General features: G+C 37.0%; 1 protein-coding gene across 1 annotated transcript in view; it reads right to left on the bottom strand.

The window, feature by feature from the left end:
• The window catches only part of SCEL (sciellin), a 330,241-nt gene that overhangs the window by 227,685 nt on the left and 80,544 nt on the right, over positions 1-22,012 (bottom strand). The window contains exon 5 of the mRNA XM_081214834.1: positions 495-587. The gene's annotated coding sequence lies outside the window, so the exon portion shown is untranslated. The remainder of the gene's footprint in view (positions 1-494; positions 588-22,012) is intronic.

Here is a 22,012-nt window from a genome sequence, read left to right as displayed (position 1 = left end):
CATTTTTCTCACTTATATAATCCACAGCCTAAAGGGGCTTCTATGAAGGAAGATAGGTTTGGTTTCAGAATGTGGGGATAGAACCAAACTTGAGGTAAGGGTAAAATGATTCAGTCTCAAGGGGGTTCTCTTAAAGGAGGCTTATATATTTTTTCTAATTGAATGATTCAAGTATATAATAATTCTTTTAAAAAAGGTTTTTAAACCCATGGATAATTTGCTAATTAAAATTTTTCTCCAAAGAAAAATAATATTTAAGATATAACCGGGGATACAACGGGCATTAGCAGTCATTTGTTTTGTTTGGGAACACACCAATTTAGAGCAATATCTGAATTAATCTGAAATAAAATAACTAGCCTTTGCATTATGCTTTATGACTTATAAAGCACTTTCACACATTTGATCTGCACAGCCAAACTAAAAGGTTGGTATCTTTTATTTTTCATTTGATAGGCAAGAAAAACAAGCCTCAGATGGATTAAGTGACTTACCCAAGGTCACACAGCTGGTAATGCAGAGTCTGGGACTCATGCCCAGTTTTTCTAATTCCAGAATCTCGTATTTTTTCCACTACATCATGCTGCCTGTAGAAAAAAAGCATCTATGTAACACAAGCTTAAAAATATGGATCTCACACTTCTAAGTAGATTGATGTTCGTTTAGAAAATGTAACAGCATTTCTGGAGATGTAATTGTGTTGTGGGTTTGGTTCTAAAACATTTTAACAAAAGATGATTGACAAAATTTAGTTTCGATGAAAGTCAAAATTAACTGAACAATATATTGAACTTACATGAAATCTTGGGCAGTGAACTTTGGTCAAAATTATGATTAAATATGTCAGGAATGTATAGGTAAGTATATTTTTTATTGCAAATTCCATGTCTTTGTTCTTTGGGTTGTTAGATTTATTTTTTCTTCCTTTCTCTTCTCAGTCACTTAAGCCTCCCCTTGGAGATGGACTCCTTTCATACACTCTTTTGGTAAACCTAAAACAGACTTGATTGTGAGAGTTATCTTTTATCAACTCCTTTGCTCCTGAAAGGGGTAATTTCTTCACAAAGGAAACAAATGGAAGGAAGGAAGGAAATGGCATTGAACAAGTCTGATCTTGAAAAAGGCAAAATTCTGCAAAGCATGAAGAATAACTCACACGTTATCTGGAAAAAAAGGGTGTGTGTGTTAAAATTAGTCAGCAATTCACTCTTCAAAAGAAAGCTGGGCAAAACAAAGAATGAGATTTCAGAAGGACATGTTGACCCAATGTCATACAATACACAAACTGACTCTTTCAATTATAAATCCAGTAGTTTCACAGTTCTAGGAACTAGTCTGGCTGAAAAGAAATTATATTAAGCCAAGTTTACAAGGTCAGTCAGTGAATAATTGAATGATTGAATGTGAATACGTCATTTTGATTACCCACAGAAAAAGGATCAGGAAATAGTGATTAAGATTTTTCTGGAATCCATTTCTGAAGTTTAAAATATTTTTGTGTTATTTTATTCAGAAATAAAAGTCCAACTGATTTCACAAATGTCTTGATTTTACATGTCTTACTACTTGTTATTCTCTTCATTTGCAGTAATGGATACAAATAATTATACTGTACGTTTTTAAAATACGCAACCTAATTTCATCTTATATTCTACATTCGTCAACTTTTTGGTCTCTGGGTCACAAAACAGAATGTATAATTAAGGTGCAGCCTCATGAAGTTAGCACTGCACAGATTGCTTTATCTATAGCAGACATCTAACCAGAAAGCCAGCAACTCACCCAAATGTGCATTACAACCCGGCTCAACGCAGCCATGAAGTACTTGAAGCAATGTCTGCACAGTGCGTGTTCCTGGTACTCAGGCAATTATTGCCATAGTAGTGAATGTCATTTGGAAACCTAAGAACAATATTTGCTCCCCCATATTTTACTGATTGCTACATGGAATTGTCCCCAAAATTTGAACAAACATTGGAACTAAGAGGAAACAGTTAATACAGATGGAACACTTCAGAGAGCAGATGGGCTTTGGGGTTACTTTCAGTAACAATTTTATGGAAGGCTGCTATGGGTCAGGCACGAGTCAAGCACTAGGGATACAGGATGAAAAAGACATAACCCCTAACCTTAAAGAGCTCAAAGGGACTAACTTTATCTTATCTCCAAAATATAGCACACTGATTGGCACATACTAGATGCTCAATAAATCTTGGGTGAATCCCTGGAAGCCCTGATTATTATTGCAAACAGCCTGCTGCAATCACAGATAAATACACAACAGAAGCTCCAAGCCAGAGGGTTAGAGGGAATAAAAGAAGGAGTCACAAACGAAATGAAAAGGATAATAATAGGTGTGGCTGGTATTACACAACATAGAAGAGAAATGTGGTGTGAAAAAAAATTAATCTTAAAGTGAAAAATGAAAGTGAATTTTATCAGAAAGTAAAAGAGAAGCTAAACACTAGATAACCAAAATATGTACAATAAAAAATTTATACTAGAAAACCAAAAGTTACTTTGAAACCAAAAAGAACTTCATTGATAAATATACAATTTTATGTCAACTTAAAGTACAAATTTTAAAACAAATTTTGGAGACTTTAATCATGACTTGCCATTTACAAAATCATCGTTTTAAACCTTCAATTTTTTTCAACCATTTGAGTTCCTATGCTAAATAATAATAGATGGTTAACCATTATTTTTCCATAGTATTCCTTATTTTTTTTAATTTGTTTTGAAATGTAGGAAAATAATGTTGTACTATAGATTTGGTGATGGAAATTGTCAAAAATAAAATTAGTAAAGGGCAACTTTAGGAAAAACTAGCGCTCACATAATTTATAGTTGGCCCACAAAATTCTTAATTTTTTTTCAATTTTACTTTTAACAAAATTATACAGAGCAATAACTGGTAATGATTTCCATAAGCCTAGTGAAGATAGTTTTTTCATGTTCACAATGCACTTTTCATCCATGTAAATTAATGGGACTGGAATCAGAAATTTAAGGAAGTCATCAACTTGACTTGTTGAAATTTGTCAGGGTTCAGGGAGCAATTGGCAAATCAGACAAAGCAGTGAAGGCAAGAATTTGATATTTCAGATCTCAGTGCCATTTTGGCTATGGTAGGTTTTTGAATTGGAAAACATGATAAATCTTGAAAGAACAATTTCCACCTAGGCTTTATGAAGATAGGCACTGTTGACAAATTAACATATGATTCTGACAAAGATATCTTCATTCTTATGGCTAAAATGTGTCCAACTATTAAGGAGTTATCTGCTGCTAAGACAGTTCTTAATCTTTGTGAGTCTTTGTTACGCCGACAGAGACTTTTTTAGTCTAAAAGACCAACAATGTTCAAAACATTTTCAAGTAAGTCCTGACTTCCCAATAAGATATATTTATGCTTTCTTTACACCATAAAGTAATGCAGGCATGACCCACTTTCTCCCAAAGATCTGCATAATACTAAATACATTTATTTAATTTAAAATTTTTTCATTAACCAAAATATTCTGAATTACAAAAGACAAATTTGATCTGTTCAGTGATATTGTTTAGTGATAAATGGTTTACATTTTATTTACTATTATATAATTTGGTCTTCCAACTGCTTAGCTACTTAGACATTAGTCAGGTAAGACTTACAGTGTCTCAAGCATTTCACAGAATAATATATGAATTTTTCAGATTATTGAAATAAAATATAGATTTGCTTTAAATCTATACCTACTCTTTTCTTGTGAAAGCTAGTGACAAAATACATATGCCAGTAGCATAATATTGCAGCCAAACTGTTAAGAAAATCCTGCCAAGTTTGATTCTATTCAAGACAAAATTTCATTTTCAAAAAATATGGCAATTATCAAAATTATTAAAACGTCCTATACACACATTAAAGCAGTTTTATTCTACTTAAAAAAAAAAGATCCAGACCTATCAATTCATTCTGAAAATAAAGGGATTAATTCCATTAGAAACAAAAAGAGCAGTACCTGAAACAAGGACCCTTCCACTGGAAGCAAAGCAAGTTTCTTTCCATGGTACTGGGAAGAGAGTGCAAGAAGATGCCAACGTTCTGAAGATAAGAAGGGAAGTCTACCCAAGAACAAATGACCTGCAGAATCATCCTCCCAATACACACTCAAAATAATGTTTGACCATGTCTGGGCAGCTCATGGCCCAGGCAAACTGACATATAAAATTAATCATCACAAATGACATCTTTAAAGTACTGAAAGAAAATTCTGTTTTTCAAGGAAAATGTTCTTTATAAGTTACCCAAAAATTCATTTTCAGACAAACAAAAACTGAAAGATTTAACTTCCAGTAAACCACACTAAAAGAAGTACTGAAGGAAGTTCTTCAGGCATAAGAAAAATAATCCCAGATTAAAAGTATGAAAATTCAGGGAAGAATAAAAAGTCATAAAAAGGGGGAATTTGTTGATAAATCTAAGTTAATATTAAATAATTTAAAAATATTTTCTGGAGCCTAAATACATAACACCATTTGCCAAAAAAAAAAAAAGTTAGGCTCTAATATGTCAAGGATGCATGTTATAACCTCTAGAGTAACTATGAAAAGAATGAAAAAGAATGTGCACACAGCTAATAGCTGAGGGAGAACAGAATGCTGATTAATGAATGAATAAAAGAGTGAATGAATTGTAATTTCTTGTCAACCAAAAAAAAAAAAAGAGAGAGAGAGGAAAAGGAAGCTAGATCAGGGAGAAAATGAGAAAACAACACTAATGTACTAAATTTAAGCTCAAATATACCACTATTTGCATTAGAGTTAAATGGACTAAATATTCTAATTAAAGGACAGAGTGGATTTTTTAAAATAAGAGCTATAACTTAAGTATAAGGACATAAAAATATTGAAACTAAAAGAATTGGAAAGATATCACAAACAAAAAAATAAAAAAAACTGTAATAGCTATGATAATTAGACAAACAGGCCTCAAGGCAAGAAGCATTCCTAGAGATAGAGTGTTCCTACTGTTAAAAGTGACGATTGACAAGAAAGATATAAAAAAACTAAATTTGTATGTATCAAATAACATAGCTTCAAAATGTAGAAACAAAAATTTTCAGAACTAAAAGGAGAATAAAACAAATCCACAGAATGTGATACTTAAACACAACTCTCTTAGTTACTAATAGAATAATTGTGGGAAAGTATTAATAGAGACAGAGGAGATTTGAACAACACAATAAATTTGACCTAATTGACATATTTAAAGCATTGGATTCAACAAATAAAAATATACATGTTTTTGATGTGCACCTTGAACATGCAAAATTGATGCTATGCTGGGCCATATAGCAAACCACGGTAATGTTCTCTGACTACAGTGGAATTAAGCAAGAAATGAATAAAAAAATAAAAACTATTAAACCCTAAACTATTTATTATCTCCAAAACTTCTAAATAACTAGTGGGTCAAAGAAGAAATCACAGTAAGTGTTAGATAATATTTTAAACTACGTGATAATTAAAATGAAATGTATCAAAGATATATGAAATGCATTAAAGCAATTATTAGAGGAAATTTTATAGCCTTAAATACATATTTAGGAAAAAAAGACTAAAATCAATGATGCCTATATCAATATCGAGAATTTAGAAAAATAACAAAAAATAAACAAATAAAAAGGGAAAATATTTTAAAGACAGAGGTTAATAGAATTTTTTTTAAAGTCAAATAGTTCTTTGAAAAAAAAAATTTGTGAACCTCTAGCACAGCTAATTAAGAAAATGAGAAAAAAGTCACAAATAATCACTACAGGAATGAAAATGGGGACATCAGTACAAATACTAGAGTCATTACTAAGATAATAAGAGGATATTACTAAGAACTTTTGTCAATGAATTTGAAAATTTACACGAAGTGGTCAAATCCTACAAAAACACAACATATCAAAACTGATTCAAGAAGAAATAGAATAGAGTCCTATATGTATTAAAGAAATTGAACCCAAAATTAAGAACCCTTCCAAGAAAACAAAAGACAAAAACACCTCCAGGTTCAAACAGCTTAACAAGTGAAGTTAAGAAAGAAATAGCACCAAGCTTATACAGACTCTTCCAGGGAATCAATAAAAGGGGGAATAAGTAGCAACTCATCTACGAAGCCATCATAACTTTTATGCAAAAACCTGACAAGGACGTTGTAAGAAAGAAAATTACAGGTGAATCTCTCTCAGAAACACAGATGTAAAAGTTTAAACAAAGTATTATAAAATAGTAACCAATATATAAAAAGTATTATACATCATGACCAAGATGGGTTTTTTCCCTAGGAATTCAAAGGTGGTTTCACATTTGAAAACCAATAAATGTAATTTACTGTATTACAGACCAAACAAGAAAAAGAATGTTATAGTAGATTCAGAAAAAAAGTTGATATTTTTCAGTACCCATTGGTGATTTAAATAAATAGTAATTTAAAAAAATTTAACAAGCCCAAAATAGAAGACATCTCTTTGTCTTGAATCTGGGCTTGTCTTTGTGACTTTCTTGACCAGTAGAAGATGAGAGAAGTGACATTCTGGGACTTCTAGGATTGATCATAAGAAGACGTGAAACTTCCACCCAAGCTTTTCTGAACCTGCCATCTATCTAAAGTCAACTATCCTGAGACTACCATGCTGGAGAGGACACAGGTGTGTGCTGTGGTGAATTCTCCCAAATGAGCTCAGCCTTCCAGCCATCCGCACCAAGAAGATACATGTGAGAGAAGCCATCCGCCAGCTGAATACCTCAGTTACCTCCTTCAATATCATATGAAACAAAAGAATTTCTCAGGGCTATGCCCACTAAAAATACAGCAATTGATGAAAAGTCAAGTACATCTTGTATTTAAATAGGATGGGGTGACAAATGTTACCAATTATTTTCTGAGTAGCTGTGGAAGATCTGAGATGTCAGAAACTGCTACAATTACACAATTCATCTATTTCCTTCACTAGAACAGGAGTTGACAAACATTTTGTGCAAAGTCTCAGACAGTAAATATTTTAGACTTTGTGAGTCAAGAGGCCACAAAGGATATTAGATATAAATTACATAAGTGAGAAAACAAACTTATAAAAATTTTTATTCAGAATTCACAGTATGGGAATTCCCTGGCGGTCCAGTGGTTAGGACTGCGCTTCCACTGCCGAGGGCCCAAGGTTCGGTCCCTGGTCGGGGGAATCTAAGGAGCTGTGAGCCGTGTGGAGTGGCCAAAAAAAAATATATATATATATATATATATATATAATATATATATATAATAATCATAATGGAGTATAATTTTTTGTAATACAGGTCTTCTAATGAGATGAATGGAATTATTTTGGCAATGACTGCTGAGTTGGGGGTCAAAATTAGTGTGCTTGTCATCAAACAAATCGCAAATGTTCATCTATAGAAAACTTTAGCTTGCAGGCCATACAAAAACAGGCAGCAGGCCAGATTTGGCTCACAGGCTGTATTTTGCCAACCCCTGCACTGCAGTATAAAAAAGCTGAGTACTTTCCTTGAAGCTTCTCTGCAATTAGGTGGAAGCACAAGGTCATTTTGTTGTTGTTTTATATGCTCTTCTGTTGGCTTGGGGCAGGGCAGGGCAAATCCACAAACATTGGCTGGGTACTTTTATGTGATTACTGAGATAGATGGGTAAGGCAACAAGAAAATTTGTCCTTCAGGCTTTTCTTTACTTTTTTTTACATTTCTTGACTTTCCTTAAGACCTCCTTCAGAAAGCCTCCCCACCTCTCTGGCATAGAATCTTAGAATTGACTCTAACCCCTTAAAACAGTAATTTGGGCCTTAAGACTCAGGTGAATCATTCTCCAACTATAATATCTCTAACCAAGTTTAGGTATCTTTACTGTAAAAAAAGTTTGTTTTCCAATCTCAATCATTTAAGTTGTGATTTAAATTGCTTTGAATTTAATTAAAATAGAGAACAGTTACTTCTATACAAGTATCCTCTCATTACCTGCAGGATAGCCCTAGATATCCATTTCCATCTCTTCCTCTAAGTGTGTGACAATGTCTCCTTGACTACAGGAAGTGTGTTGCTAAGAAGCACATTGCTGTACTGGATCTAAGACAAAAACCAACACCACAGGGCTTCCCTGGTGGCGCAGTGGTTGAGAGTCCACCTGCCGATGCAGGGGACACGGGTTCGTGCCCTTGTCCGGGAGGATCCCACGTGCTGCGGAGCGACTGGGCCCATGAGCCATGGCCGCTGAGCCTGTGCGTCCGGAGCCTGTGCTCCGCAACGGGAGAGGCCACAACAGTGAGAGGCCTGCGTACCAAAAAAAAAAAAAAAAAAAAAACACCATCAATGAAATAGTTATCAAATATAGCTATTTCCTACCTGCAATTAGCCATGGGGTTTTTGTTAAAACCCAACAGACTCCATCTGGAAAACAACATGATTTGAGATGAATCAACATTCTTAGAAAACTTCCAGTAACTCCTACTAAAAATTGTACACTATCATTAAATCAATTCACGTGCTGTTAGCAAACACTCTTTAGACAACTGACTTTAAGTACTTTACAACGGAAACAGAACTATATTAGAAAAAATAGCATTTTAACTGTCATTACTAAGCATCCTCCCATTCTCCCACTTTATTTCTTTGCATGAAAACATTCATTTTGCCCCACTCTTACTATTATTTGGGATTTGAGAACTAAATTGTTTTCGAAATTTCTAGTACACGATTTGTCTGAAATAATACAATGATGTATAAGATACAGAAAAGTTTAAGGTACAAAATTAGCAAATATTTATGCAAATGAATAACCTAAAAGTGGAATTTCATTTTTTTTTCTATGCCCAGAAATTTAAAGGTGCTCATATCTATTTTTCCTTCAGACTCTCTACATAGTGTTTTATCATGTATTATGTATGACCTTCTAATGAGTGAGTTATCTTGTGTGCACATCTTATCTCCCTTACCAGGGACCTTCGCTGTCCCGTGTCCACATTTTTCCATATGCAGCACTAGAATAATGATGGGTCAAATTAGGTTGATTAAATCACCAGCTCCAGTGAGTTCCTGAGCATTTTCGCTCTGCTGATAAGGCAATGAAAATATTGCTATGAACATTGTCTGCTTTCATAACAGGATTACATCTTGGCTGCAGCTAACTATACCTTAACTTTGGGGTGGGCCTTTTCTTTGGAACATATCAGTTAGGACTCCAAGGAACATAGCGTGCTTTACTCACCTAACATGTTAATATGTCATCCTCTTTTTGCTGGAACATGTTCTGTTATGAGAACAATAAGCTTTTCAAAATGTTTTGTTGTGGATTTTTTGTTTTTGTTTGTTTGTTGGCTTGTTTTCGTCTCAGCGAAGATGCATTCATATGTGTAAGCCTAGGCACGATAGTTCCTAAGAGCACAACAGAATTTGTTTACTTCTAAAGGGCCGATTCATCATTGCTAGCTGCTGGCTTTGTTTGTCGCCTGGGAATGGAATTCAGGAACTGCACAATTATGAGTGTTTTCATGAAAGGACACATACGTGTTCCATAATTTTATTTACCATTTCCATATTACTTCATCAGGATTGCTCCATTTGCCTCTGTGTGCTCTGGGAGGGATGGCTCAGTCTTAAAAGTAATCATACATGGCAAGGAGTTCTTTGCTAATCATTTGATTTTTAAGTGAATTTCATTTGCAGTATCTGGACTATCTCACTCTGCTCTGAATTTTCCCAGAGCAATTTATTTGCATCTCTTTTATGACCTTTAGTATGTGTTGTGGGCTGAATTATGTTCCATCAAAATTCATATGTTGATGCAGATGGCCAATAGGCACATGAAAAGATGCTCAGTATCCCTAATTATTAGAGAAATGCAAATCAAAACTACAATGAAGTATCACCTCACACTGCTCAGAATAGCCATCAACAAAAAGTCTACAAACAATAAATTCTGGAGAGGGTGTGGAGAAAAGGGAACACTCCTACACAATTGGTGGGAATGTAAACTGGTGCAGCCACTATTGAGAACTGTATGGAGGTTCCTTAAAAAACTAAAAATAGAGTTACCATTTGATCCAGCAATTCCACTCCTGGGCATATATTTGGAGAAAACTCTAATTTGAAAAGATACTTGCACCCCAGTGTTCACAGCAGCTCTATTTACAATAGCCAAGACATGGAAACAACCTAAATATCCATCAACAGATGAATGGATAAAGAAGATACGGTGTCTGTATGTGTGTGTGTGTGTGTGTATATATAAATATATATATATATATATATAAAATGGAATATTACTCAGCCATTAAAAAAGAATGAAATAATGCCATTTGCAGCAACATGGATGGACCTAGAGATTATCATATTAAGTGAAGTAAGTCAGACACAGAAAGACAAATATCATATGATATCACCTATATGTGAAATCTAAGAAAATGATACAAATGAACTTATTTAAAAAACAAAAATAGACTCATGGATAGAGAAAATAAACTTATGGTTACCAAAGGGGATAATAGTGTGTATGGGGGGGTAAGTTAGGAGTTTGGGATTAACAAATGCACACTACTATATATAAAATAGATAATCAACAAGAACTTACTGTGTAGCACAGGGAACTATACTCAATATCTTGCAATAAACTACAATGGAAAAGAATCTGGAAAATAACATATATATATATATATATATATATATATATATATATATAGCAGAATCACTTTGCTGTACACTTGAAAACTAATACAACATTGTAAATTAACTATACGTCAATAAAAAAAAATTCATATGTTGAAGTCCAAATCTCTAGCACCTCAAGTTATGGCTGTATTTGGAGACAGGGTCTTTAAAGAGCTAATTAAGGTAAAATGCGGTCATTAGGGTGAGCCTTAATTCAATATGACTGGGGTCCCTATTAGAACAGATTAGGATGCAGGCATGCAGAGAAGGAAGGCCATGTGAAGACACAGGTAGAAGGCTGCCATCTGTGAGCCAAGGAAAGAGGCCTCAGAAGAAACAAACTCTGTCAACACCTTGAGCTCAGACTTCTAGCCTCCAGAACTGTAAAAATATAATTTCTTTGCTTAAGCTGCCCAGTCTATGGTACTTTGTTATGGCAGCCCTGGAAAACATATATAGTATGCCATCTTGGGCAACAGTTATTTATGCATATATACTAGCTCCTAGATATTAACCTTATGAATTCTTTGGAATCAAAGTCCATGTCATAAACATTCATGTCCTCTACAATGCATTCCTTTGCAGACAGTACATATTTCATAAATATAAACTGAGTGAATACATTTATTAATTAATTATAAAATATGGAAATGGTACAAGATTTATCTACAAAAATATTTTGAAACAAGTTAGAAATACACGTTTAAAAAGACATTTATTTGGGCTTCCCTGGTGGCGCAGTGGTTGAGAGTCCGCCTGCCGATGCAGGGGACACGGGTTCGTGCCCCGGTCTGGGAAGATCCCACATGCCGCGGAGCGGCTGGCCCCGTGAGCCATGGCCGCTGAGCCTGCGCGTCCGGAGCCTGTGCTTCGCAACGGGAGAGGCCACAACAGTGAGAGGCCCGCATACTGCAAAAAAAAAAAAAAAAAAAAAAAAAAAAAAAAAAAAAAAAGACATTTATTTAAATACAGTACTAAGGAAAAGGATTTAAAGGTATTATTATCTTTTGTAATGAATAATACCTATTATCATGTTATGATCTTGAGAGGGATTTAATATATGTGATTATTATATTAGTTTCCTATTGCTGTAACAAAATAGTGGCTTAAAACCACATGAATTTATTCTCTTACAGTTCAAGAAGCAGAAGTCTAAAATCAAGGTGTTGGCAGGACCAGTTCTTTATGGAGGCTTTAGGAGAGGGTCTGTTTTCTTCCCTTTGCCGTCTGCATTCTTAGGCTTCTGGCTCCTTCCTCCATGTGCAAAGGGCATCACTCTGACCTCTGGTTCTGCCATCACATCTCCTTTTTCTGATTTTGGTCCTCATACCTCCCTCTTATAAAAATTATTGTGATTACATTGGGCCCACCCAGATAAGCCATTATAATCTCTCCAGCTCAAAATCTTTAATTTAATCGTATCTGTTATGTTTCTTTTACCATGTAAGGTAACATATTCATAGGTCCTAGGAATTATGCGTGTACATCTTTGGAGGACCAATAGTCAGCCTGCCACAAACTTGGGCAGGCTCTGGGGCTAGTAATGCTGTAATAGAGGTAAGTGAAGAGGCCAAGACAGCCTCAGGGACTGCACAGAAAAGGAAGGGGAGAAGGGAACTTACTATGAAGTGAGTACCAGGAAAGGCAGCTGGGCAGGCTGAGGGCCAGTGTGTAAAAAGACATGTCAAGCTCAGGTGTGATCTAACCATATGGAAGTAAAGATTACTCTCAGTTTCCATCAGGCTCTCTATCACAGTAAATTAACTTTTAATTTATTTAGTGGGATGGAGATGTGGAAAGTATGTGTCTGCTAAATTTGAAAATTAATTCCATTCAGACCATGAATTCTGGCAATCATTCCAGGTCAATGTCCTAAAAAGCATTTAACTGTACAGAGATATCATTTTAAAAACACTATTTGATGTAGCTTTATCACTTTTAATAGAACTGCTGAGAAATGACACCATTAAATTTCAGAGAGCTTTATATAATAATTGTATCTTTGTAGGAAGCATAAAGTTTAATAATTAATTCAGAGACCATGATCAATTAGGTATTCTAGGTGGGATGTTATGCAAATACAAAACAAATACAAATAAGTAAAAACCAAAGCAATATTGGTTTTGGAAAAAAATTGTGCATTTGTTTTTTTTGTTTTTGCTTTGTTTTGTTTTGTTACAATTTCCTCGATCCATTTTCTTCCTCATTAAGTCCAACCTTATAGCCATAGGAAGTGAACACACTTTATGAATCTCTTTGATCTTTTTACCAGTATTTATTTACCAACTATAGAATTTTAAGTTTCTTATTAAATATAAAATTAAATCATATACTTATGACCTAGAGAATGTTAAACCTACTAAAACGTGGGCATCTGAATAACTTTGAAACCCTTAAAGTAAAACATGTATACCAAACATCACTAGAACTTTTTAAAACAGTCACTATTTTATATATATATATATATATATATATATATATATATATATATATATATATACATACACACACACATATATATGAATAAATAGACAAAATTCAGTATTCTATATCACTGGGTAGAGTAGCAAATAGGAGTTCTTTTCCCAGTTTTTTTTAAAGTCTTTATTAAACCTGTTATAATATTGCTTCTGTTTTATTTTATGCTTTGGTTTTTTGCCCGTGAGGCATGTGGGATCTTAGCTCCCCGACCAGGGATCAAACCTGCACCCGCTGCATTGGAAGGTGAAGTCTTAACTACTGGACCATCAGGGAAGTTCCTCTTTTCCCAGTTTTAACTCTTTAATAGATGAATAACCATAAACAGCTCATATAACTGCTCTAAGCCTTAGTTTCCTCCTCTGAAAAATGAAGGGATTGAATTAGGGGATTGCTTCAATCATTCTGACTCTTGAGTTCTATGATTTTAAGTCTGTGTGTCCTCATTACCCACAGAGTAAAATCCCACTGTGGTGAATTTCATATAAGCTTTACAAGTTTTAGTCAAAATAAAATGTTAGATGGGAATTCAATACTAGAATTCACATATTGTTCCTATAGAACCTACAGACTAAACAGCCAAAAGAGAGAGATTATTAAGGGAAAAGAAAGTCTTGGAGCCCTTTATTAAAAAGGAAGGAACATCAATTTCCTTCTATCCCAATCTATCTTCTTACAAGCTCCTGGATGCTGCCTGTGTAGTGGCTACTCCGGGAATTCAAGCATATTTTCCCAGTAAGAGTTGAAATATAAGTGAGGCAAGAAAGCAAAAATGGAAGAATGGCTGTTAGTTGACATTTTTGACAAAAGAACTCAAGAACTACATATGAGTGTGATATTAGTTTTACAATGCAAACAGCACACAAACAAGCTATTTTGACCATGTGTGACAAAGACCAAGAAAAGCATTTATAAAGAAGCATTCAGGGACTTCCCTGGTAGCGCAGTGGTTGGGAACCCGCCTGCCAGCGCAGGGGACGTGGGGTCGATCCCTGGTCCAGGAGGATCCCACGTGCTGCGGAGCAACTAGGCCCGTGTGCCACAGCTACTGAGCCCAAGTGCCGCAAGTACTGAAGCCCATGCACCTAGAGCCCGTGTTCCGCAACAGGAGAGACCACCACAATGAGAAGCCCGTGCACCACAATGAAGAGTAGCCCCCACTCGCCGCAACTAGAGAAAGCCTGTGTGCAGCAACAAAGACCCGATGCAGCCAAAAATTTAAAAATTAAAAAAAAAAAACTTAAAAAAAAAAAGAAGAAGAAGCATTGAGAGTATAGAGCCCACAGAAGACTGTGAGCCATTAGCAGAGGCAGAGAAATTTTATTATGGCAAACTCTTTTTTGTAATTGTTTTCTTATAATTACACATTTAACTATAAATGCTCCTTTACCTGGCTGACACATGCCTGGCTTGGCCACCTGCGCTGGGTACCCCTAGCACCCACTGGCTGTGTGTTGAAAAGACCAAAGCATGTTTGCAGAGAAGAACAGATGGGTGCATATGCCCGTAGGCAGTTTTGTCTTCCCAGAAGAATCAGCTTGTTCTGGCAGAAGGGTTTAGAAAATGAGCTGAAGGAATCACTCTATTCAGACAAAGCAAAAATATCACCAATTTCCCCTTTCACATGCATAACTGGAAGCTATATCCTTTAGTCCTCTTAATTACAAAAAGCCAGTAAACATATCTACAGCATATCTACCCTTTTCTATAACCAACTGAGAATGACTTTCATTAGATTTCATAGTTAATGAACTGGGTGTCTGGGAATTAGGGTGGGGGAAGGCATCTTTATTTCACTCAAGAATGTCTAAAATAAAACAAATTTGGCCACGGATGCTACTAAAAGCCTATTAAAAACAAAATATCCCCTGACCACTGACCAAAGTTTGACCCATGATGAAGACCATGGTTCTGTAGACAAAACAAATGCAAAATTTAAGCTATTACCTAATTATTTTTACCAAAGGCATCATCTGAGCTGCTTAGACCACAAATATTTGCTTTTTTCCTCTCTAAATCAGGTACATAATGTGGAAAATCTATTTTCCATTATATGTCCATTATTAGGTAATTTCCATTATCACATAGCAGGAAGTCTACAGTTTCTCAGGAAAAACCACATTCTCTAGTGAGCTCCGAATAAGAAAATGTCATTCATTCATTCATTCATTTTTCTGACTTGTTACTCATCACCTCATCACTGACCTCAGGGACAAGTGTGGCACATTTACTAATGGATAGGTATTCTTCCTGAGACCTGGTATGCCAATTACAAGGGAAGCTAGAGAACATAAAACCAAAAGAACATAGGCAATCAGTCCTGAACATAGTTGCTCAGAATCTGCTTAAGGCAAGCTGAGAGATACAGGCCGAAGTCCAAGTTACCCAAACACTTTTGCAGCTTTGCAGTATCATAGAACCTTAGGTCTCAAAAGGTAGGCTGATATCCCAACGCCCAAGTGTGAAGCACTCACACGGGGCAAGATCCAACTCTCTCATGGCCTGGCTTGCCCCACTGGTGAGGCTTACAGTTGTCCATGAAGAGAGATAAATGCCATATCCTGCAGGCAATTGCATACCTATGAATATTAGATATTCATATATCTGTGGATATCATTCCTTTAGACAGTTTTAAATATTAGATATTCACATTATTAATTTTGTTCTTCTGAATGCAGTTTTTGAAAATGATTGAGAAGCAGGGTCTTCAAGGTTAAAAATTTTATAGTAGAAACCTGAATATGGCTAGGTTATGTTTCTAACTAAGGGCAGATCAATAGGCTTTCAAATCAACTGAAACTAGTGATGATCTTCTATGAGTGCTGAAGAGCTGACCTAGGACTCATGGCCACCAGATATCTGCATGAAGGAACAATAAAGCCTAGGTCTCCAAACTTTTGGGCCCAGGAACTGGTTTCGTGGAAGACAATTTTCCCAAGGACCAGTGGTGGGGGGATGGTTTTGGGATGATTCAAGAGCATTACATTTATTGTGCACTTTATTTCTGTTATAATAATAATACATCATAATATATAATAATACATTGTAATATACATTATATATTATAATATATTATAATATATAATGAAATAATTATACAACTCACCATAATGCAGAATCAGTGGGAGCCCTGAGCTTGTTTTCCTGCAACTAGATGGTCCCATCTGGGGGTGATGGGAGACAGTGACACCCGAAGTGTGTTGCTTAGGTCCAGTCTACTCCGTAATCTCGTTCTGGTTGCTGTCACTGCAGAAAACCCTGCTTCACAAAGATAGGATGTTGGAAATGGAAGCAGGCTTTTCAGTGCTTTTGTAGCAATCTCAGGATATTCCACCTTGACTTTAATCCAGAACACATTGAGATGTGAGGTTGTCTCACACATACTTTTAAGGCCACCGTCATTTGCGATCCCAAGCAGTTGATTCTCTTCTAGCATGGACAAAGTTGATTCACCTGGCTTATTCAGAAATGGGTTTCAGATCCATTCCTTCCCAGCTCCGGGGTCTTTTGTGGTTGGGAAGTAATACTCAAACTCCTTTGAAAGCTGAGACAAGTGATCATGCACCAGCTAGGAGAAAGAAGGCTCTGGCTCAGTCCCTTTCAAAATCTCTGCAAATGTTTGAAACGTCAAATATCCCAGTGTTCACTTGTCGCCCCCATAATTCCAGTTTGGCTTTGAATGCAGCTAGTTCATTGAGCCGGTTGAATAGGTCACACAAGTAAGCACGTTTTTCATTTTATTTTTTTTAATTTTAATTTTTTCGGCTGCATTAGGTCTTTGTTGCTGCACGCAGGCTTTCTCTAGTTGTGGCGAGTGGGGGCTACTCTTCATTGTGGTCTGCGGGCTTCTCATTGCTATGGCTTCTCTTGTTGCAGAGCACAGGCTCTAGGCACGAGGGCTTTAGTAGTTGTGGCTTGCGGGCTCAGTAGTTGTGGCTTGAGGGCTCTAGAGTGCAAGCCCAGTAGTTGTGGCATACGGGCTTAGTTGCTCTGTGATATGTGGGATCTTCCTGGATCAAGGATTGAACCTGTGTCGCCTGGATTGGCAGGCAGATTCTTAACCACTGCACCACCAGGGAAGTCCAAGTAAGCGAGTTTTGCAACCCATTCTGTGTCACTGAAATGTGCTGCCGGTGCTGACTTTTTCTAAAATAAATCTTTGGAGTAGCTCTCGTAACTCAAAAACTCTGGCCAGTGATCTGTCTTTAGAAAGCCATCTCACTTCTGTGTATAAGACAAGACATGTATGATCTGTGTCCATCTCCTCACAGAGCTGCACAAACAGATGTGAGTTAAGGGCATGTACTTTAATGTGTTTGATAATTTTAATCACATCCTGCAAAACATTGTTAAGTTCAGGTGTCACTTTTCGGCTAGCCAGCATTTCTCTATGGATGACACAGTGCATAGACTCACATTCAGAAGCGACCTCTTTGACCCGAGTAGTGAAATCAGAAAGCTGTCCAGTCATGGTAGCCGCTCTGTCTGTGCATATACTGACACAAAATGACCAGTTCGGTTTCCCTGATATGTAATCATTCAAAGACTTGAATAGTTCTGTAGCTGTGGTGTGGGTAGGCAACAAAAGTGCGCGTAACATATCCTCATGCACATACTCCTGAAAAATATATCACACAAAAACAAGCATTGTTGCCTTGCTGTCAACATCGGTAGACTTGTCATCATGGATTGTGTACCAGAGTGACTCATTAATCCTCTGACAATTGTGCCTCAGTATCCTCTGCTATTTCATCAACTTGTCTCGTTACGGTGCTATGTGAAAGAGGAACACGTGCCACCTTTTGAACTGCAGCCTCTCCTGAAAGTTGACAACAAACGTCCTTAGCAGCGGGCAGGGTCAACTCTTCACCAATAGCAAAGGGCTTCTTAGCTTTAGCAATGTGGTCAGCCACTGAGAATGACGCTCTCAGTGCAGGCACATTTGATGGAGTGGTGGCCTTCAGTAATTGCTTCTGTTCTTCGTGTTCATGTTTTTTCTTTTGAAAGACTCCAAAGGCTTGTCTTTTAATGCAGGGTGCTTGGTCTCCATGTGGCGAAGCAGTTCTGAAGGTTTCACGGCTTCATTTTGACAGCCGGTCGCCACATATTATAGAAAGCGGGCTTGGAGAATGTGAATCGCTGTTGCAATGGACCCGTCATTTAAGTAGGACTCCTGGTATTTTCCTTTAAACGCAGCTTTCTTCTTGTTGGCAGTCTTGGAGTCTTCTGCTGTCTCATCATTGGGTCTTTCCCTTTTTTCAAAGAAGCTCTCTGGTGACGTTTGTTTTTTACTCATCTTCACTAGGGTTAGCTTGTGGGATTACCAAAACTGTGACTGAGACAAGTGCGTAGTGTGGGAAAGAGGTGCGGATGGGAGTGGTAAATAAAATAATGCACGGGCCGCACGTGGACTAAAATAAGTGTGGGATTCTGACTTAAAGCCTGCCACCAGAGGCAGCTGTACAATTGAAATACATCAACTTACTTGCCACTATAAAGCCTGCCACCAGACGCAGCTTAATTGTCACTTGCCACTCACTGATAGGGTTTTGATGTGAGTCTGCAAGCAACTGATTTATTATGGTCTCTGTGCAGTCAAACCTCTCTGCTGATGATCATCTGTATTTGCAGCCACTCCCCAGCGCTAGCATCACCGACTCAGCTCCACCTCAGATCATCAGGCATTAGATTCTCCTAAGGAGCGCGCAGCCTAGATCCCTCGCACGCCAGTTCACAGTACAGTTTGAGCTCTTATGAGAATCTAATGCCACCACTGATCTGACAAGAGGCAGAGCTCAGGCGGTATTGCAAGCGATGGGGAGCGGCTGTAAATTCAGATGAAGCTTCACTCACTCACCCACTACTCACCTCTTGCTGTGTGTCCCAGTTCCTAACAGGCCACAGATAGGTACCGGTCCATGGCCCGGGGGTTGGGGACCCCTGCAATAAAGCACTGTCATATTGGAGGTCACCCACCTTCATGCTACCAGTTCAGCTTCACCCTCGACGTAGCATATTATTCAAACAGAAAAAGAGAGAATTTTAATAATATTTCACCCTTGCTTTTTATTTTTCTTTAAAATGGATTGAAATTTCCCTGTTATGTTAGTTCATTTTGCGTGTGTGTGTATGCATGTGTGTGTACCGGAAAAACTGAGTCCAGAAAGGTAACAGAGAGATTGAATTAGAAATAATTTCTTCATTCCCAAACTGCTCTCCAAGATGCCTAAGCAACTAGAAACTTCCTTTAAAACCAGTGATTGAGATCAGGGAGGACAAACAACTGATTAACTTTTCATCCAGTTATATGCTTCTGCTTAAAAAAGCTACCAGTAAATAGTCTCAACTATCTTATATGCAAAATGGTACGTCTCAAGGTGCAATTTCAAAATTCCTTCCAAAGATAAGCCATTGAGCAACAAAATCAACAAATTATCTGCTGCTAAAAGACAGGCAAAAATTACATTTTCTTCCATGTGACATCAGACAGAAATCACTCAAATTCAAAATAAGACATTAGCTCTGTGAAGTAACCGGATTAGATGGTTGTCTATTGCATTAGAGAAGCAAAGCAGCAGGACTGCTATTGCATGTTCATAGGTCAGTATGCAGCTCCTTGGAGATGTTGATCTGGAAATATAATAATTTAAAATCAGAAAGATTATCTAACTTTTTACTGGAGAAGAAAAAATGGACAATGCTTTTTCTCTACAGTACTGGTTCAGTTCTTAGATATATTTTAAATTTTATTCAAAATTTTCTGTAAAATTTTTATAGGTAGCACTCCATATAATATATCCATAAAATAAACAAAGATTCAAGGTAATAGTGTACTAATGAGCTTTAAAGAAACAACCAAAGGTATTTTCTATTCAAATACATGAAGGCTTTTGTTAACATTGTACTTGTTTTCATAGAAATGCTAGAAAAGCTTTTCTACCAAATTCCCCTTTTCAACATACAATTTGCCTCTACGCTTGTAACGTGAGCTTTCCCTGTTATGCTGCAAGAACCAAAGGTCCAATCGGTGAAAAGATTTCACAATATTTAAGCAGATGTTTAAACATCTGCTTCTGAGTAAACAAACAACAAGTGAGCAGGCCTTTCAGAGAGGTTCCCCACATGAAATTTGTTTCCATCATGTGACACTGCTTACTCTGTGCTGAGCAGCCACTTATGCATATTGGAAGGTATGGCCAGAGGCCTGAAATAACTCAAAGGTGAGACATGCTTTGGCCACAGATAGCAATGTCCACGATGACTACGTAGGGCAACTGACAAGGCTGGGGTCAGAGCAGACTGCAGGTGGGTTAAGTCTCGTGTTTATCAGCGTAACTTAGTAAAAAGGAACCAGAAGATTTTACTACAGGCTGAGCAGACTACACACAACGAACGTCAGGATCAAGCAGGGTGAAGGAAGGAAAGCTGGCTTCCCTGGAGACAGCCTGAGAGCTGCCTGCCAGTCCCTGAAGAGGAGGCTGATGTAATGATGTATAACCTTCAGGTCACTGAGCTGCAGAGAACAGCCCAAGGGGCCCTTGGCAAAGATGGGGTTGCTTTCATCTGGTCTCATGTGGAAACATGTAAGTGGGAAATCAGAACTGAAATGGTTGGCTACTTAGGAACAAGACAACCTGGGTGCTGTTATCTGCTGTAAGTGTGCTCTGGGTGTGCCCAAGCCCGGGTTCTGATCCTTGAAGGTCTCAGTGTGGCGCCAGTGTGGTGGTTAATGGGACCTTTCATGGCTCCAGGAAAGAGCTCCGGACTGGGAGTTCGAGATATATAATAACTCACCCGTGAGCCAGACCCCACCTCTCCACTCAAGTTCCATCTCTCAGAGTCTCACCTCAGCCCTTCGTTCTCAACCCCTTTGTCTCAGCACTGGGCCAGTTGCTCATGTCCTTCCCAAGGTAATTCAAGGTCTCCTAAATTATCTTCCTGTCTCTGGTCTCTCATCTTTTCATTCCATCCTTCAAGAATTATATTTTCAAGGTTACATTTTGTTTTTGAATATAAAAGTAATACATGTAATACATATCTGTAATAGAAGAGATGTTAAATATAAAAAAAGAAAATCACTCATAATCCCACTGTTATCTTTTAATGTATGTGAAATAAGTGAAACTCCTTCCTTCTCTCCTTCCTCTTTAGCACCCAGCTCTGTAGCCACCATCAAGAGATCATTTTATATTCTTCCAGATTTTATTCTATGCTTATAGGAATATATATTTTTATTGTTTTTTTCCCCCAATGAAAATAGAATCAGGTTACGAATATGGTTTTGCAATGTGCTTTTTGTTTTACTTATAATAAATATTTTTGCAAGTCCATACATATAAATCTACAACTTTCTTTTTAATTGCTATATGGATTTCCTTTAATGAATATTCTATATTGATTTAAACATTTTCCTATTAATTGAGAATTCTGCTTGTTTTTGGCTAATGAACAACACTGCAATGAATGAGCATCCATGGACATTTATTTTGTGTGTAATTAAGCTAGTACTTCTGTAGGATAGACCCCTAGAAGTAGAATTTCTAGTGAAATGTCTGGGTCAAATGTCATGCATATTTTACTTTTGATAGCTAATGTTAATTTGCCTTACAAAAAGCTACACCTGATGGAGGAGCTGCAAGATGGCGGAACAGTAACACGTGGAGAGCACCTACCTCCCCGCAAATACATCAGAAATACATCTACATGTGGAACAACTCCTACAGAACACCTACTGAACGCTGGCAGAAGACCTCAGACTTCCCAAAAGGCAAGAAACTCCCCACGTACCTGGGTAGGGCAAAAGAAAAAAGAAAAAAACAGAGACAAAAGAATAGGGATGGGACCTTCA

This window comes from Mesoplodon bidens (genome assembly GCF_964165515.1).
Source record: "Mesoplodon bidens genome assembly, chromosome: 17".
Classification (NCBI taxonomy): Eukaryota; Metazoa; Chordata; class Mammalia; order Artiodactyla; family Ziphiidae; genus Mesoplodon; species Mesoplodon bidens.
The sequence above is the reverse complement of the archived record's forward strand: the minus strand, read 5'-3'. Positions and strand labels throughout refer to the sequence as shown.